The 19,241-nt window shown below is 31.7% G+C and overlaps 1 protein-coding gene and 1 long non-coding RNA gene across 2 annotated transcripts in view; one reads left to right on the plus strand and one right to left on the minus strand.

Annotated features, from left to right (window-relative positions):
• LOC127736871 (zinc finger protein 235-like) overlaps positions 1-19,241 on the minus strand; it is a 345,877-nt gene that overhangs the window by 279,487 nt on the left and 47,149 nt on the right. The gene's annotated exons all lie outside the window — the stretch shown is intronic.
• LOC127736878 (uncharacterized) lies at positions 1,328-14,354 on the plus strand. Its single transcript, XR_007999231.1, has 5 exons — positions 1,328-1,380; positions 2,557-2,625; positions 5,298-5,408; positions 12,625-12,759; positions 13,883-14,354. It is a non-coding gene; the product is annotated as an uncharacterized LOC127736878 (long non-coding RNA).

Here is a 19,241-nt window from a genome sequence, read left to right on the forward strand (position 1 = left end):
GACCAGTTAGAAAGTTCGGCGTATTTTTTTACTTATCCAAAAATGTGTCTTTCACAATGAAGTATTAATGTTAAAATCTACCTTCTTAAGAAAATGCGTAAACATTGCGATCAATGATACAACAAGTTCATTGTTGGATATTAACCTTTTTTTCCGTCTGTTGATAGATATTCTAATCTTTTTATTTTTCATAAGAACACTTTTTATACAGTTTGTTTTTCAGATCCAGTTTTAATCCATAAGTAACGAGGAGTAACGGTACATGTTTTAAAAATACTTCAAATGTAGTCAAAAACTAAAACGTAACATTTTTTAATAATTAAAAAATGATCTGTTGATTTCTGTTGTTTTTTTAACAGATTATTAAATTAATATTTTTTAAAGATTTGTCATATAATTAACAATCGATGTGACATCACAAGACTGCCAACGGTCATGTTATTCGATGTGAAGACAAATAAAGAAGTAAATAGATTGGGAACTTATGCAATTGAATTTTTTAAGGTCTGTTTGATTTCATATCATAAGCTAAAAATATATGATAATCATCTCTTTTCTAGAAAAAAGTTTTTGTTGATCGAATCAGTTTATCAAATGGTTTATTCTTGTTTCATTTGTAATGCTGGCATTCTTGTCCTTTTAATAACGCATCACGACTAATTTATGTACTACCAATCCCTACCTAAGGGGTTAAAGTGAAAATCACATGAGTATAAACTCAATGAAGTAGAATTGATTACTAGCAAGTGAATTATTCATCAGCGATGTTTATTGGCTTATTTTGTCCAAACTGTCTGCTACAAACGAATTATTATTTCATTATTTCACTTTCATTCCTGATTGAACAAAACAAATCAGAGTATTGTTTGTCTCTCGTAACTAGTGCACCTTTAGTAAATACTGTTAATTGTAGGTTATTATATTTTGTTCAAAAGTAAAGGTACATATATGGATAAAAACACTGTCAACAATATAAATGTTCTGTTCCTATTGCAATTACATACGACCTCAATAATTCAAACACGATTCTCTTTTTCAATAATAGACTCTCCTAAATTAGATACAGATAGGACAATCTACATTTTAAAATTCTCTATACAGGCCAAAAGTAGACTCTGCTACCCACCTGCATCCTAGTCTATAATATGGCCATCTCGTAATACATTATTGACAAATGTATTTTTGTGGATCCGGTTTGTCGATATAGTTTTCGGTCTAGATCCATCTTTTGAATGTTTTTATTATCATTTAAATTTATTAACTGCGACTTAAAACTGTGTCCAATCAAATTAAAGCATAGCTAAACAATTTTGCATATATATGGAGCGGTTGTGTTAATAACGCCACGTTCTGACCTGGCTTCCACTGCTGACAACAAATGTAAGTATTAGATTCAATGTATTATAATTGTTGAAATTTCATTTTATTGTCTATGTTGTAATCAGTATAAAATTGTATTAATGACCTTGTGCTTATCATTTAAGCTAAACAAACTTAAATCTCATCTTTTATATATCATATATTTGATTTAGTGATCATAAACATTGACAGTTGCAGATGCGTATAAGCTTGAGATAGTATAAGAATACTTTGAAAATTAACGTCACGCGGGATCAGTAATTCAAACCTCACGTGGACTAAGATATAATAGGTTCACGTGAATATCATGTGATGCTCACGTGCATCTCAGGTGCAATTCACATGATTTTTTCATATGAAGATTACCTGAATTGTTCCTAAAATAAATTTTAGCGTGATCCTCGCGGGAACTGATTTCTAATAAAATTCAAAATTTTCGCGAAAACATCTTTATTTCAAAATTGAGATAAAACCATGAAACTGTAAGAGAATGATCAATAGATATACCGAGAAAATTATTCTCATTTTACCATGTATTTCTTTGAGATTTTTTTTATCACTATTTGTTCTCAAATTGATATACTGTATAAAAGTATAAAGTGAATAAACGTATGAATTGAAATCCTTTTAAAGATTGTGTTCAGTATTTCATATTGCAAATTAATGCACAGTATTACCATGATTACATTAATAGTCTTCCTATTTTCCACTGAGTTAAACCCATTACGTACATTTGAAACATTCTAGTACATGAACAAGTCAGGAATTCTAAAGTAATAATTATACACTTAACATAGATACCAGCATTAAAATTGTTTACATCAGAATCTCGCTTTGTCAACAAAAGACTCACTCGTTACACTGAAATCAAAACTATTCAAAAGATTAAATGGAGGACGGAGTTGAAGGCGAAAAAAAGACCAACAATTTTGACAGATACAGTTAAGGTAATGTAATCCTAGATAGCACATCCTAAGTATTTCGAAAAATGCGAAGAAAGTTTTCGCATCCGTTAATTTACAGAAGTGACCATATCTATAATAAATCATGTCAACTGATAAATACTGACTACTGGGCTGATAAGAAATATACGAATAATAAAAGTCTTAAGCTATTTTTACCAAACCTTACTAGTTGGCCATTAAACATTTCAAAGTTAGTTATTCTTAATTTCGATGATATCATTTCTCTTTTTAGTTACCTGTAAAACATACACAATTATGAAGGTAGTACTAGTATTTGGACTATTTTTGGGAACAGTATTTTGTAAGTATTTCAAATAACAAAACCTCTTCACAAATGTGTTGAAACGAAATTGTCTACTACCAAAAATACAAATCCATATTAATATATCACAAGATAAACCCTAGATGTTTATATTAAATTTGCATTTTGTTTCTACTTGTCATAGACTTTCATCATATATCTGTTTTATCCATTATGTTCTCATTTATGTTGCCTCAGTATCACAATTCATTTCCATATGTTGTTTGCTTGTGTAGGCATTCAAGTAAATGTGTTTTAACATCGAACAATAATATGTGTTGAAAACAATTGCTACAACATATGTTTACGTATATTTATGAATTGTCAGTAATAATATGTTGAATACAAGTATGGGAAACTCCACACTAAAATTTAAGACAAAAGAGACGATTTGTAATTCCCTATTGTTAATTTTCCTTTTTTTAGACGGCGATGTTCCTTTCACTCCATCATACGGTTTTTATATATTCATTATTATCGTATAGAACAAATAAGATTATACTTCTGTTTCCAATAGTAGACGGTGCTCGGTGTATTTTTTACATATCAGTGTAATGTCAAAGAAGCTTTTAAGTCGAAGATCAGATTGAAAAACCGATTACCTTCTAACCAATAATATTAAAAAATGTGTATTTCAAATGTGTTGTTTTTGTTAAATTTTCTACCGGAAATCTTGAAACGGATAGAAAAATTAAAGACCAATACGAAAAAAGACCTTAAATTCCGTAAAAAAACAAATTAGGTACGCCACTCCAAGATAATACAGGCTACAATAAAAAGATTCATACTTTTAACTTTGGCGTTGAACATTTCTACAAGAATAACAACAAAGAATAAACGACAATAAACAATTTTGAATAAATGTACAACAAATGTTAAAACCGGTCATTTTAAGAATATATTCTTATGAGTTGAGTTTCAGCCTAATGTTGTCATAAATGTCAAAACGATGGTGTTCCCCTTTGCTGCCAGTGCCAAATATATGTCCGTTGAAATACCACGCACTGGTGACATCCTCATGCACGTATAAACTATTTAGAAACCCTTGGTTAAATTTTGTGACATCGTTAGAGATGAGAACTTCTAACTTTAGTTTTCTATTTCGCAATATAGAGATTTTTTATTCCAAGCGCATAAATTTTACAAGAATTGGTCTAGGTTTGCCGTGTTTTCCTGGTATCCTGTATGCTGCTTCAATTTCTGATGGTTCAATTTTTACATCTAGTTTACTTATCTCATGAAAAAAGCTATGAGGCAATATTTCCCCCTTTTTTTCTTAGAAGTCAAAAATTTTAATTTTTTTTTTCCTTGAGTATTGTTCATTCCAGTTTGACAATTGCATTGCTTCAGTTGCACGTCTACCCGTATTTTCAATATCTTCTTCTAAAAGTATGTTTCCTTTGTGACGGTTTGCGTTTTTGCTAAGATATTCGCATTGTCAAATTCTACACTGTCTATTCTTGCACTTTGCCTAGATACCTCTGACTTAAAGTGCTGTTCTACTTTTTCTTTATTACTTTGAATTTCAACCATCATTTCTTCTTTAAGTTCTTTTTTCATCTGTTTTTTTTTTCATTTGGACAAGTAAGCTTGTAACTGTTTCAGTGACAATCATTTTAACATCTCCTTTTTTCAATATGCTTTTCATTGAATTTCTTATCTCATTTAATTCGGTTTCGATGCATAGACCATGGTCGCCATCGCTAGATAGACATTTTTGCGGGCGTTTTGCAGATTTTGGTTTTACAAGTGTTGAGTCACTAAATACAGAGTATTTATCTATCTCATTTTGCTGCCATTTTGATGTGTACAATACCGATATACGAGATGACTTTACATTTCTTAATGTTAACAACATAAGGCTTTTCGATATCAAAAACTTGTCAAAACATTTCCTGAATTATATCATCCGTATAATGACATCATTCGTAAATGTAAATCAACATGCAGGTTTATTATACGTTCAGGGGTTTCACATTCAATCTGTTCATGCTTTTATAGTAATATTATATACAAAGTACAACACATATCGTCATTTACCTCAAAATCTAACCAAAATTTTATACCTACTTATTTAGAAGGAATATAGCTACGATGCTGTTGTCAGGTAATTACATATGGTATTTTAGGAATAGGGTCTTTGCATCGGGAATAAACACATTTATTTAAAAACAAAAGTTGTTAACATGATCCAGGTTACTTTCCTCTCGTTTATGTTATGATGGTATGATACTAAACTACTAACGGGAGGAATGGTGAATTTGTGTTGTTGTTTATTTTACATTGCGAGAAGTACAAGGGCAGGGTTGAGATCACACAAATCATGTTTTACCCCGCCGTATTCGTGCATTTGTCCCAATTTCGGAGCTTCTGACATTTGTTAGTTGTTTGGATCATTTAAATGTTTCCGAGTTAAGTGTGACGTCCATTCTCACTGAACTAGAACACATTTTGTTAGGGGGTATGATGAAGCCTGCCTCTTGGTGCAGGATTGTGTGACTTTGGGCTATTTTCTGCTGTTTGGTCATTTTGGCACATTCCCGGTTTCATGCTCAATGTTATATTATCAGATTCAATGTTTACGTTTATAAATTTCTAAAAAGCAGCGCATAATGTTGTAAAACACAATGTAGACGATTTTATATGCAAGCGATATTGTTTTTTTTTTCCAGGCTGTTCTGATGATCAGTATACGTGCTTGGACGGAGAATGCATCCCTTCAAGTTATCAGTGTGATTCCTGGGTTGATTGCAGTAGCGGAGAAGACGATATGGGATGTTCTAGTAATAACAGTTTAACCCTTTTTATTTAGAAACTATGGAAAGCCTCAGCTGTCATATATTAGAGATTTACAAAACGTTATGCTGTAGCTTAAAATTTAAAGTTAAGACAGCGTGATGTTGAATTGAGTCATCAAAATGCTAACTCTAAATTACAATATGCTAAGTTGAATCTGCGCAATGTTTACTTACAATGACAAGTGCTTTAGTCGTGATAGTATAATGATAAGTCACGATGTTGTGATGATATGCCAAACACACGTAACGTTGGGTTTACAGTACATGATGTGAAGTTGACGTAGCATGATGTTAGCTTGCAGATGGATACTGCTCAGTCATCCACATCGACAGCAATGATAACAAATAAAATGAATAGCTAAAATGTATGGTGCTGACTTATTATTTATAAATGTTGAGCTGAGATAGTACGATGTTATATCATTGTGATATTACGATTGGTCTATCATGCAATCTGTTGGTTTAAAACACCATGATGCACAGTTGAAAGTACATGATGTTAAGTTAAGATAACACGATGCTACACCACTATATTGAAACGAAAGGTTTACTATACAATTTTTTGACTTAAAACAACACGATGCAACGTGTTAAGCTAAGATGCTCACTTGAAACTACAGGACGTACAGTTTAAATTTTGTAATGTTAAGCTACGATAGCACGATGTTATATCATTATAATGTCACAATAGGCATATTATACAATTTGCTCATTTAAAACTACACAACTCACAGTTGAAAGTACGTGATGTTAAGCTAAGATAGCACGTTGTTATATCATTAGAATGTCACGATAGGCTTACCACACGATATGCTCGTTTAAAACTATACGACGTACAGTTGAATGTACGTGATGTTGAGCTATGATAGCAGTATCTTATATCATAATAATATCACGATAGGCTTATTATACAATATGCTCATTCAAAACTACACGACGTACAGTTGAAAGTACGTGTTGTTAAGCTAAGATAGCACTTTGTTATATCATTAGAATGTCACGATAGGCTTATCACACGATATGCTCATTTTAAACTACATGATTTTCAGTTGAAACTAGGTGATGTTATGCTAAGATAGCATGTTGTTATATCATTTGAATGTCACGATAGGCTTACCATACAATATGCTCATTTAAAACTACACAACGTACAGTTGAAAGTACGTGTTGTTAAGCTAAGATAGCACTTTGTTATATCATTAGAATGTCACGATAGGCTTATCACACGATATGCTCATTTAAAACTACATGATTTTCAGTTGAAACTAGGTGATGTTATGCTAAGATAGCATGTTGTTATATCATTTGAATGTCACGATAGGCTTACCATACAATATGCTCATTTAAAACTACACAACGTACAGTTGAAAGTATGTGATGTTGAGCTATGATAGCACGATGTTATGTCATAATAATATCACGATAGTCTTGCCATAGAATATGCTCATTCAAAACTACACGACGTACAGTTGAAAGTACGTGTTGTTGAGCTAAGATAGCACGATGTTATATCATTATGACGTCACGAGAGGCTTATCATACAATGAGTTGACTTGAAACTACACGATGTAAATTTGAAGTAGTTTGGTCTTGACTTGAAACAGTAAAATGTTAAGTTATAAAAACAGAACGTAAAGTCAAAATAAAACAATGATAGGATGACATATACTTGTGCAAAATTGAAGATTTTTGGTGTTGACTTCGAATATAGTACAAATATTAGATCGTTTTATGTTAAATTGAAAGACAATAATGATGAGTAAAACATTACAGAATTATGTGAATTGAAACTGCAATTCTATGGAAAAGAATGAGGGACAAATCCCCATGATTTTTTCTTTTTCATTTCTTCATTTGCAAGTTGATAAATATTAATGAAATTTAACTCCGAAGTCAAAATGATATACAAAGAAAGTTTTCCATAAATTCATAAAGCAAAAGAATTACCCATCGCTATATATTACACTTGAATACAGTTTTGCCGTATATTTTACATGTTTTGTTTGGATTTTTTTTTATGATTAAAAACCAGACTTTTTTTATGAACAATATTTAAGAAAATGTTTATCTATGTTGTGTGTTAATATATACAACACAATATTGTGCTTATAAGACTTATGACTGTGAGGGTCAAGTTTTACTCGTATAAAATCACATCTATGTAAGAGTTAGCGGAGAATTTATATTTACCACTCCCGTTTTCCACGAAATAGAACATAAGAATCGGGAGTCTTAATCTTAAAAAACAAAGATCAACTGATATGACAAATAATACGCTTAGCGTAGGACTGAGAGGGTCAGAGCTATATCAGAATGTGACCCCCCGGTCTTGTTAGAGGTATCTGAAATTTGAATTTTCTTTTCCACGAAATAAAACAAAAGAATCTGGACTTAATAAAAAGCGATGCGATTACGATTTCCATAGAATGTAAGAGACAGTTTGTCGACTAGTTCGTTGAAAATTCGGCTAGGCAAGTAAAGTATGTCTAGTAACAAAGCAGGGTTTATTCATATTCATATCACTCTTACATGTTCTTGTCCTGATATGCATGTAATATATGCCACTGTACGTAAAACGTACCCTTTTTCCACGAAATAAAACAAAAAAATCTGGACTTAATCAAAACTGATGCTATTTGGATTTCCATAGATTGTCAGAGACGGTTTGTCAACTAGTTTGTTAAAAATTCGGCAAAATATGTCTTGTACAGAGCCAAGATTTATTCATATTTATAACACACTTACATATTCTCGTCCTTATATGCATGTAATATTTGCCACTGTACACTAAATACAAATACATTTTCATCAATTCTTTTTTATGAAAAGGAGCCTATTCTAAGTACGTTCATCGATTTGACACCCTGTAATTTATGTTTTTTAGGAGTTCCTCGAAAATTATAAAACATTCCTACTTTATTTACAAAATCGCCAAGTGAGGGGTGCCACATATGAAACAGGATCTGCTTACCCTTCTGGAGCACCTGAGATCACCCCTTTTTTGAGGGTTTCGTGTTGCTCAGTTTTTGGTTTTCTATATGTTGCTCTTAATATACTGTTGTTTGGCTTTTGATCTTGTTTCTCTCGTTTATTTGGGCTGATGAGTTTTTGTCATGACATTGTCAGTTTGGTTAAGATTTTTACTATCCCTTTTGTATCTTTCGCCTTCTTTTATCCATTTTTGTGTATTTGTTTTTTTGATTCTCCCCTCATCATGAACAGTATAATAGATAGATAAATGAAAACAGAAACCCTTTTCAACAAAAGGAGATCTACAAGTAACTCGACGTGACCGAAATTGTAAATTTCTTCCTCATTAGATATATTGCCCTTAGGGTAGATCGGGTGTCTTCCGCCATCTTAGGGAGCTACCATTCGATTTTTATTGGGGGCTAGGATGAAATTTGAAAAAATGCAGGACAGGAGTTTTGAGTAAAAAAAAAGGCAGGATGAGCAACTTGGCAAAAAAAAAAAAGGCAGGATGACAATTTATGTAAAAAAATAGTCAGAATAAAATAATAAAAAAAATGCAGGACCGAATAGAGTGAAAAATAAAAAGGCAGGACAGAGATTACAACTAAAAAAAAGGCAGGACAAAATTTTTCATCCTAGCCCCCCCCCTAAAAATCACATGGTAGCGCTCAACACAATCGGTCTAGATCTAAAAAAAATATACACATTTTGAGAGAGGAATGTTATTCATATGTAGTACTTTTTTTATCTTGATGAAGAAAATTATGAGATTTATTTAATTAAAACGACTATTTGTTTTTGAATACAGACCGTTTTTTGCATATTTTTTTCAACTTTTCCATATAGGGGAGATAACTCGGATAACATTACTTTTTGTCGTTTTTTATTTTTTTTTTTATTTTTTGCCATGGCATTGTCAGTCTGTTTTCGACTTATGAGGTTGAAATCCCTTTGGCATATTTCGTCTCTAATGATGGAATGTGTAGGGACTTTATCTATTTTGTTTTGTAGACAGAAAACGAGTCTCGTGATCCCAATTTTTATTTTTATTTTCCAACATTGAGTTTTCCATGTATAGTTTATACAAAATCTGACAATACTGCATAACCTGTATCTTGCAAAATGCACTGTGGCCCAAACTACATTTTGGCAAATAAGCAAAAAAAAATCTACCGATTTTAATTTTGACCACACTCATGAAAACTATGAGAGAGAGAGAGAGAGAGAAACTGTTGACATCAAAAAAACATATCTACAAATTAATCAAAGCAATACCAAAATAATTCATGGACTTTAACAATTTGTACAGATTTTTGATTTTTTTCTTTTTCTTTGAAAACACATATAGTTAGAGAGAAGCTCCAAAGAACCAACAAAATCACAATGGACAAGAAAATAAGTGACGGAAATCATTAATTGGCTTCTTATTATAAGTTATAGGGGTCATTGTCCATTAATGACTTTACAAATTTAAAAAAATGAAATATTCTCCGAGTGGATATATACATGAACCTGGGCACTATCTTACTTGGTGCTGGACAAATGGTTGGCACTGCTGTAAATGATGTATTTTTTTTAAAGCTGACGATTTAGGCTGGAGGCTCTAGGTCAAATTTTATTTGGTTTCATATAGACTTTATGTATGAGCGAAAAGTATACAACAGAATCTACCATACTTTATGTTTGGGTTGGCCCCATGCAGTAGGATTCTTCCACCTATCAATTCTTTTTGTTTTATTTCGTGGAAAAACAAATTCAAATTTTCAGATACCTCCAACAAGGCCGGGGGGTCACATTCTCATATAGCTCTGACCCTCTCAGTCCTACGCTTTAGCGTATCATTTGTCATATCAGTTGATCTTTGTTTTTTAAGATTTAGACTCCAGATTCTTATGTTTTATTTCGGGGAAAACGGAAGTGGTAAATACAAATTCTCCGCTAACTCTTACATAGATGTGATTTTATACGAGTAAAATTTGACCCTCACAGTCATAAGTCTTATATGCACAATATTATGTTGTATATATTAACACACAACATAGATAAATATTTTCTAAAATATTGTTCATAAAAAAAAGTCTGGTTTTTAATCATAAAAAAAGATCTAAACAAAACATGTAAAATATACGGCAAAACTGTATTCAAGTGTAATATATAGCGATGGGTAATTCTTTTGCTTTATGAATTTATGGAAAACTTTCTTTGTATATCATTTTGCCTCCGAACTTGCAAATGAAGAAGGAAATATCCTGGGGATTTGTCCCTCATTCTTTTCCATAGAATTGCAGTTTCAGTTCACATAATTCTGTAATGTTTTACGCATCATTATTGTCTTTCAATTTAACATAAAACGATCTAATATTTGTACTATATTCGAAGTCAACACCAAAAATCTTCAATTCTGCACAAGTATATGTCATCCTATCATTGTTTTATTTTGACATTACGTTCTGTTTTTATAACTTAACATTTTACTGTTTCAAGTCAAGACCAAACTATTTCAAATTTACATCGTGTAGTTTCAAGTCAACTCATTGTATGATAAGCCTCTCGTAACGTCATAATGATATAACATCGTGCTATCTTAGCTCAACAACACGTACTTTCAACTGTACGTCATGTAGTTTTGAATGAGCATATTGTATGGCAAGCCTATCGTGATATTATTATGATATAACGTCGTGCTATCATAGCTCAACATCACATACTTACAACTGTACGTTGTGTAGTTTTAAATGAGCATATTGTATGGTAAGCCTATCGTGACATTCAAATGATATAACAAAATGCTATCTAATATTAACATCACCAAGTTTCAACTGAAAGTCATGTAGTTTTAAATGTGCATATCGTATGGTAAGCCTATCGTGACATTCTAGTGATATAACAACGTGCTATCTTAGCTTAACATCACGTACTTTCAGCTGTACGTGGTGTAATTTTAAATGAGCAAATTGTATAACAAGCCTATCGTGACAATATAATGATATAACATCGTGCTGTCTTAGCTGAACAACACGTACTTTCAACTGTACGTCGTGTAGTTTAAAATGAGCATATTGTATGGCAAGCCTATCGTGATATTATTATGATATAAGATATTGCTATCATAGCTCAACATCACGCACTTTCAACTGTACGTCGTGTAGTTTTAAACGAGCATATCGTGTGGTAAGCCTGTCGTGACATTCTAATGATTTAACAACGTGCCATCTTAGCTTAACATCACGTACTTTCAACTGTACGTTATGTAGTTTTAAATGAGCAAATTGTATAATAAGCCTGTTGTGACATTATAATGATATAACATCGTGCTATCGTAGCTAAACATTACAAAATTTCAACTGTACGTCGGGTAGTTTCAAGGGAGCATCTTAGCTTTACACGTTGCATCGTGTTGTTTTAAGTCAACAACTTGTATGGTAAGCCTTTCGTTTCAATATAGTGGTGTAGCATCGTGTTATCTTAACTTAACATCATGTACTTTCAACTGTACATCATGGTGTTTTAAATCAACAGATTGCATGATAGACCAATCGTAATATCACAATGATATAACATCGTACTATCTAAGCTCAACATTTATTAATAACAAGTCAGCACCATACATTTTAGCTATTCATTTTATTTGTTATCATAGCTATCGAAGTGGATGACTGAGCAGTATACATCTGCAAGCTAACATCATGCAACGTCAACTTCACATCATGTACTTTAAACCCAACGTTACGTGTGTTTGGCATATCATCACAACATCGTGACTTATCATTATAATATCACGACTAAAGCACTTGTCATTGTAAGTCAACATTGAGCAAATTCAACTTAGCATATTGTAATTTAGAGTTAGCATTTTGATGACTCAATTCAACATCACGCTGCCTTAACTTTACATTTTAAGCTACAGCATAACGTTTTGTAAATCTCTAATATATGACAGCTGAGGCTTTCCATAAGAAACTAAAAACAAACATTCTTGCTTACTTTATAATGTAGAATGCATGTACAAGAGTCCTTACAATTTTTTACATCTATATAATTTCAACAGCAATCTCTTAAAAATTAGATGAGTATCCAGGAAAGAATTAAATCGGAAAATCTCACCATTATATAATCACATGTTAAACCAGGAAGTATGCCTTGTATTCTTGAAGCTTAAATATCTTGCATGAACCGTTGTGTTGCAGAAAATAAAAATGAAAACACATTTCATAAATTTTAATTACAGTTTGTGAAAGTGATAAATTTCTTTGCGCTATTGATTCCAAATGTATTATCTGGTCTTGGGTATGCGATGGGATGGATGATTGTGGTGATGGCTCGGACGAACGGGGGTGCTTCAATCTTTGTTGGAATATTTATAGTAAGTAAAAGTATTTTTAAAGAGTAAATGTTTTTTACCTTGACATGTTCAAGCAAAAGCTGTGGTCCGTTTAGAATAATACATATCTTAAATGAGTTCTTCCAAATTTTAGCCTTCATTTTGAATAAAAAAAGATGTTATATGATTGCGAATCTTTTCCAAAAAGATTAAATGACACAGAAATTAACAACTAGAGGTCATCGTACCGCCTTAAGCAGTAAGCAAAGCCCATACCGCATAGCTAGCTTTAAAAGCTCCGAAATTACAAATGTAAAACAATTCAAACGAGAAAAATCATGGCCTAATTTATGTAAACATTAATGAACAAAGAACAAATATGTAACACAACAATAAATGACAACCCCTGAATGACAGGCTCATGACTTTGGAGAGAAACATACATATTGTGTGTATGTGTGTGTGTAGGGGGGGTGCTTAAACATGTTAACTGGTGCGCCAGTGATGTAACAATACAAAATAAGAACAAACTATACAAATCAGTTGAATAAGGCTTAAATCATCAGACGGATGCAGATAGAATTATATCTAACCGACGCACCGAGTGGACATGGCCGGGTACTTGTGCATCCCGAAAACAAAAAAGACACAGACCTGAGAGTGCTCGAGGTTACTGACAGCTAGTTCAGAGAGTAATAAAGCAACTTATAAATAAAATCAAAGATTGAAGATAAGGACAAATCAACTTTGAATATAGAGACGATTTTATTATTGAACACACCTTGTTGTCTGTATTTCCTTAATATAGTTACAAAAAGGTTGCGTGTACAATGTCAAACAATGTCATATTAACTGGCACACAAGTTTTATTTCGGATTTACGAATTTACATGCATATATTTCGGCACGATTAACCCTTTTGTTTAGTCAGCTATTATAGGGTTCCTAATTGATTGTTATATTCCTTATATAGACTTTATATGTGTGTTTTTGATACAATACTAATTCTTTAAAATGATAATACACACATAAAATGTATGTTTCATTCCTAAATGGGCCAAAAATTATGACAACTCGCCCTCCACATTGTCGAAAGCATCATACACTTTTGATTTCATAAAATTGTTCTTACATTGACACAATATTGTACTTTTAATAACATACAGACCCACTTGCAAGACGGAGTATAGCAAAATCGAGTGCTCACAAAGCTGTATCCAGGGGTCTCGACAAAGGAGGTAAAAATGAAGCTGTTGGTTCGAATTTGTACAAAAAGAAAAACGAAGTTGAAGCAGAGAAAATTGTTAATAAACTTGAAAAGCTCAGGTTACTCAGAAAAGGAAAACATGGAAAATAGAATTGAACATGTACGGAAGAAAATGCTCGCAAACAATTGGAATCGACCATGGACTATGATATAATTAAATATGTATAAACAATCATTAACAGTAGTATGCAATGTTATATTATCATGTATGTATATTTTGTAAAAACGAAATGTAACATTAATGTAATTTAAAGTTTTAATTGATTTAATATCTTCAAAAAATTTTAACAATAATTGGTCAATACCTATATTCGTATTTTACACTTTCATTATTCATTCTATTTTATCAATAAAATACTTCTTGCAATTGATTTTTTCTTATCGAATATGATTGATTGAAACATTTTAATTTAGAGCTTAATCTAGTGGCTGTGGTACATGTATATCAAGGCTTTTTTCCTGAGAGTATTCGGACTTCTGTACTGGATATATCTGTTTTGTATTTTTTTTTGGTTTTTTTGATACACAATGCTTGAATGGTTATATCAACGCTTCAAAATTTGTATCACGTGTGTACTGTATAAATGTATTACCACAATAATCATTTAAGAGACAATCATGTCCTAACTACACATATAAAATATGCAGTAAAACCTGTAAAAGTTAATTTGTATTGTATTCCTGTCATGTAATGTTGTCATTTTAATGTTATATTTAACATTGCCATAAAAGAGGGAAGTTTGGCTAGCCACAAAACCAGGTTCAACCCACCATTTTTTCTTAAAATGTGCTGTACCAAGTCAGGAAAATGGCCATTGTTATATTATAGTTCGTTTCTGTGTGTGTTGCATTTTAGTGTTGTGTTTCTGTTGTGTCGTTCTTGTCTTATATTTGATGTGTTTCCCTCAGTTTTAGTTTATAACCCGGATTTTTTTTCCTCAATCGATTTATGAATTTCGAACAGCGATATACTACTGTTGCATTTATTAACAGATCTAACATTGTTGGGCTAATGTTTAGACGAATTATATATCCATTTTGTTAGATCTGGTTATCAATTTAGTTGGCAACGCAAAAAATGCCACTAGCTTTTATAAAAAAAGAATGCGTTTTTAATTAAAGTAGTTTATAGTAACGCGTGTCTGGCATATTAAATTATTATCCTGGTACCTTTGATAACTATTAACACCACTGGGTCGATGCCACTGCTGGTGGACGTTTCGTCCCTGAGGGTATCACCAGCCCAGTAGTCAGCACTACTATGTGTTGACATGAATATCGATTATATGGTCATTTGTATCAATTCCCTTTTACTAAGCTTTGAATTTTTCGATAAAACAAAGAATTTTTTTTCTCCAGGAATAGAATACCTTTGCCACAACAAATATTTGGCACAACTTTTTGGAATTTTAGGTCCTAAATGCTCTTCAACTTTGTACTTGTTTGGCTTTATAACTATTTTGATCTGAGCGTCATTGATGAGTGATGAGTCTTATGTAGACGAAACGAGCGTCTTGTGTATTAAATTATAATCCTGGTACATTTGAAAACTATATAGTAGTAGTTTAAAACAATTTTTTGGAGTCTGGTGCAAATACAGAATTATATTCCTGATCTCTATGCTGAGTTTATACACCACCGGAGGGTCGATGTCATTACTGGTTGAGTTTTTATTCCCCGAGAGTATAGCCAGCCAAGTAGTCAGCACTTTGGTGTTGCCATGAAATATCATTGATATGGTTATAATTATAAATTAACTCTTTACAAAACTGTGCATTTTTTAAATAGTTATACCTCAGGAATAGATTACATGAGCTGTATTTGGCAATACGTTTAGGAATAGCTTGGTCCTACATGCTCTTTAAACATCGTAATTTATTTGTCTATTTTTAACTTTGTATGATTCGAGCTGCACTGGCGAGTGTTTTGTAGACTAAACGCATGTCTGGCACAAATACAAAACTTCAGTCCTGGTATTTATGATGTGTTTATTGTATATCCTTCTACTAAAATCATTGGTTTAAAGATAAGTTTATACTGTAGTAAAGTTTTTATAATGTCACATAAACTTATGATATGGCAATAACTTTTTTGGAACGTTCTTAAAGAATTTGCTTTTTTAATCCTGCTTGGAAAAGTAAGTAGGAGTTGTGCCACTGCAGTTTATATTCGACATAAGTTAAGTTATACTTTAGATTTAAAAAAACCGCAATTATGAACCTACGATCTTATTATTGTTTTTCTGATAAGTGCTTATTAGATGAATATTTTCTAGACTATCTATGGATAACACAAATCTTTATAATTTATAAAGTATCAAAGACGTATATAAGATGTAATATTTTGAAATAAAGGAGGAACGCTAACTGCTTCTTTAGTGTCTATACATGTGTTTTGGCATTTTGCATTTTTACATACGTTTATCTTTAAAAAAAAAGTTGAAAACAACACGTTAATATTTTCATGCGTCCGAAGCGCTTTTCTGGATTTACCTTCATCAGGAACGTCCAAAGCCAAACATTTGAAAGCCGAGGATGTATAAGTTCACACACAGTTGAAGAGCTATATGACAAAAATACCTAGTTATAGGAAAAAATTCCATTTAAGGTCAACTGATGATGTACCGACAACTAAGCTAATGATACCCTCGGGGACTGATAGTCCACCAGCAAAGGTATCGACCCAGTATTGACACATGTACCTATCCCAGCAGAAACCTTTTTTTTTTTATTTCAGAGTATTAATGTTTTATTTAAACTATTTCGAATTAATATCAGAGTTATATTTACCAACGTGCTACGATATCGGTGTTGAAATGAAAAGTGGAAGTTTTCCTGAAGATTTTTCAATTTGATACCCAGGTATAAGAATAAGTAATGTATTGTTTCATAAGAATACATTCATTACATTGGTGTAATCAGGAGTGTATGGTAAATTACAACATTTGAATACCATGTTCAAAGTTGCGTAACAATGATAGATGAAATAACATGATCGACAAATTAATATGGCAGAAAATCATACTATAAAGAGACCTTTTTTGTACCCAGAAAAATAGACTTTTTATATACTGATCTGTATGCACACAATCCAAAAAAATATATTAAAAGATGCTGAAAGTATAGTATCGTCAAGAAAATACGATAACACATATACCTACCAAGAATGCGATTTTACCATCAAATGATATCTTATAATTGGTTGGGGAAACAGAATCAAAGGCCAAGATTTGACTACACACTCTTGAGAACACGGTTGAAAGGTGTTTGTCTTTAAATAATTGATCATTCGAAAACATTTTTTATTTGCACGAATAAAAACAGTCGCTAATGTATCAATTGAAGTCAATAATTGGAAGATCGATTATAAGTTACTACTTTGAATTTGCCCTTTCATTTAGTCACTTTACATATATAAAGGAAAAAGTAGTATACCGCTGTTCAAAAGTCATCAATCTATAAAGAGAAAGCAAATCCGAGTTACAAACTATAACCGAGGGAAACACATCAACTATCAGAGGAAAACAACGAAACAACAGAAACACTGAAGTGCAACAAAAACAAACGCCAATACAACATACATAGAAACGAACAATCATAAAACAACTGCCATATTCCTGACTTGGAACAGCACATTTTAATGAAAAATTGTTTGAATAATAATGTCTGATTTTTTTTTTTTCAAGAACACTTAAGACCGTGTCATTATGCCTACAGCGAGCTTATAAGCTTTCTGATTATTATGAGGGAATAACGTATCACAATGGACAGTGCCTAACAGTGTGTGTGATATCTTCATAAATTTTTTAACAATTAGTGAATCAGTTCTCAAAACATAACACATCAAAATGTTTATGATATTTGATAAACAAAAAATACAATGGTGTAGTGTATGTCAAGATGTTAGGAAATAATTTTGCGTTTAAGCAATTATACAAAGCATGCGTTGACGATAGTTGCTAGTTTCTTCTGAAGGGTAGCAAATTGTAATCAACAAATTTACAGATTTTAATGCAATATTTCAACGAAAGTGTTATGAAGTCGGTTTATAAGTTTTGAGAACGATATTTATATCATCATCGTAACTTTTATTTCGAAGTAATGCATGCACGCATCCATAAGAAATGAAAAATCCTTCATATAAAATCGAATTCTAAATTTGCTTGTCTATTATTAGTGTGCTTTCAAGTAAAAAAAAAACTTTAATCACTGATATGTTTGTTATTTTTGCCTCACACTGGGAGGTTTATAATAATATTCTGACATTCGTATCATACAGATATATATCAATTTAAGTTAACAAATTCCGACCGATATAATGTACCGAATTATTCATCAAATTCAATTGTTCATACGTTCGTCAAATATACGTACTATGATACTTTAAATTGACTTTCAAAGTGCTTTTTTCATATTAGATGTGCAAATTTAGAGTTTAAATACCGACATACACTGACATCGTTGCGTCATGCTGAGATTTTTTATGAATATTTTGAAAGCTGCAATTTATTTAACAAAAACAAAATTATGTTAAGTAAGTTTAATATTCAAAACATACAATATGTTTAAGAATGCAGGCGTAGTTACAGTTTTATTTTGAAGATATACATGACAAAATGTAACATGCTGATGAAAATTACAAAAATTCAACATTCAATCAGACAAATATTTACTGGTATTTGGGAATTAGACCCAATAAATCTAATAACATGATGCCCTTTAGCACTGTGAAAATGTGATTTAAATCTATATACAACAAAGAACGAAAGATACAATGTTATGAAAAATAATTCAAATCAAAGTGTTCAGGCATCTTTCATATCAAAGTCGAATTGGCTTTAAAAATGATCCGTTGATGTTAAAAGGAAGTTTTGAATTCTAAATCTAAAAATAAATGCAATCAATGACATAAATTGTTGTCTCCTACTGAGAATTTCTCACAATCATTTCATATGCGGAATTACTTTTATCGTAAACATTTTACATAAGACCGCTTAATATTCAAAACTAATAAAATGACGAAGTGTAAATGTTGAACGCAGTAACACGATTTAGAATGACAATATATTCAACTTTTAAACAGTTCAAAGAGTATTTGTGTATTTGTTTTGCTTTTCATCTATCACTGAACACGATTCAAATGTGAAAACTGAAATATTTGATAAATATCTATGAAAAGAGAGGTAACTGTGTGTTCGTCTGACAAAACCACATGAACAAAAACAAAGCGGTTGCGTTGAATAAAATTACAAACGTCCA

Source organism: Mytilus californianus, unplaced genomic scaffold (assembly GCF_021869535.1).
Source record: "Mytilus californianus isolate M0D057914Y unplaced genomic scaffold, xbMytCali1.0.p SCAF_39, whole genome shotgun sequence".
In the NCBI taxonomy this organism is placed as follows: domain Eukaryota; kingdom Metazoa; phylum Mollusca; class Bivalvia; order Mytilida; family Mytilidae; genus Mytilus; species Mytilus californianus.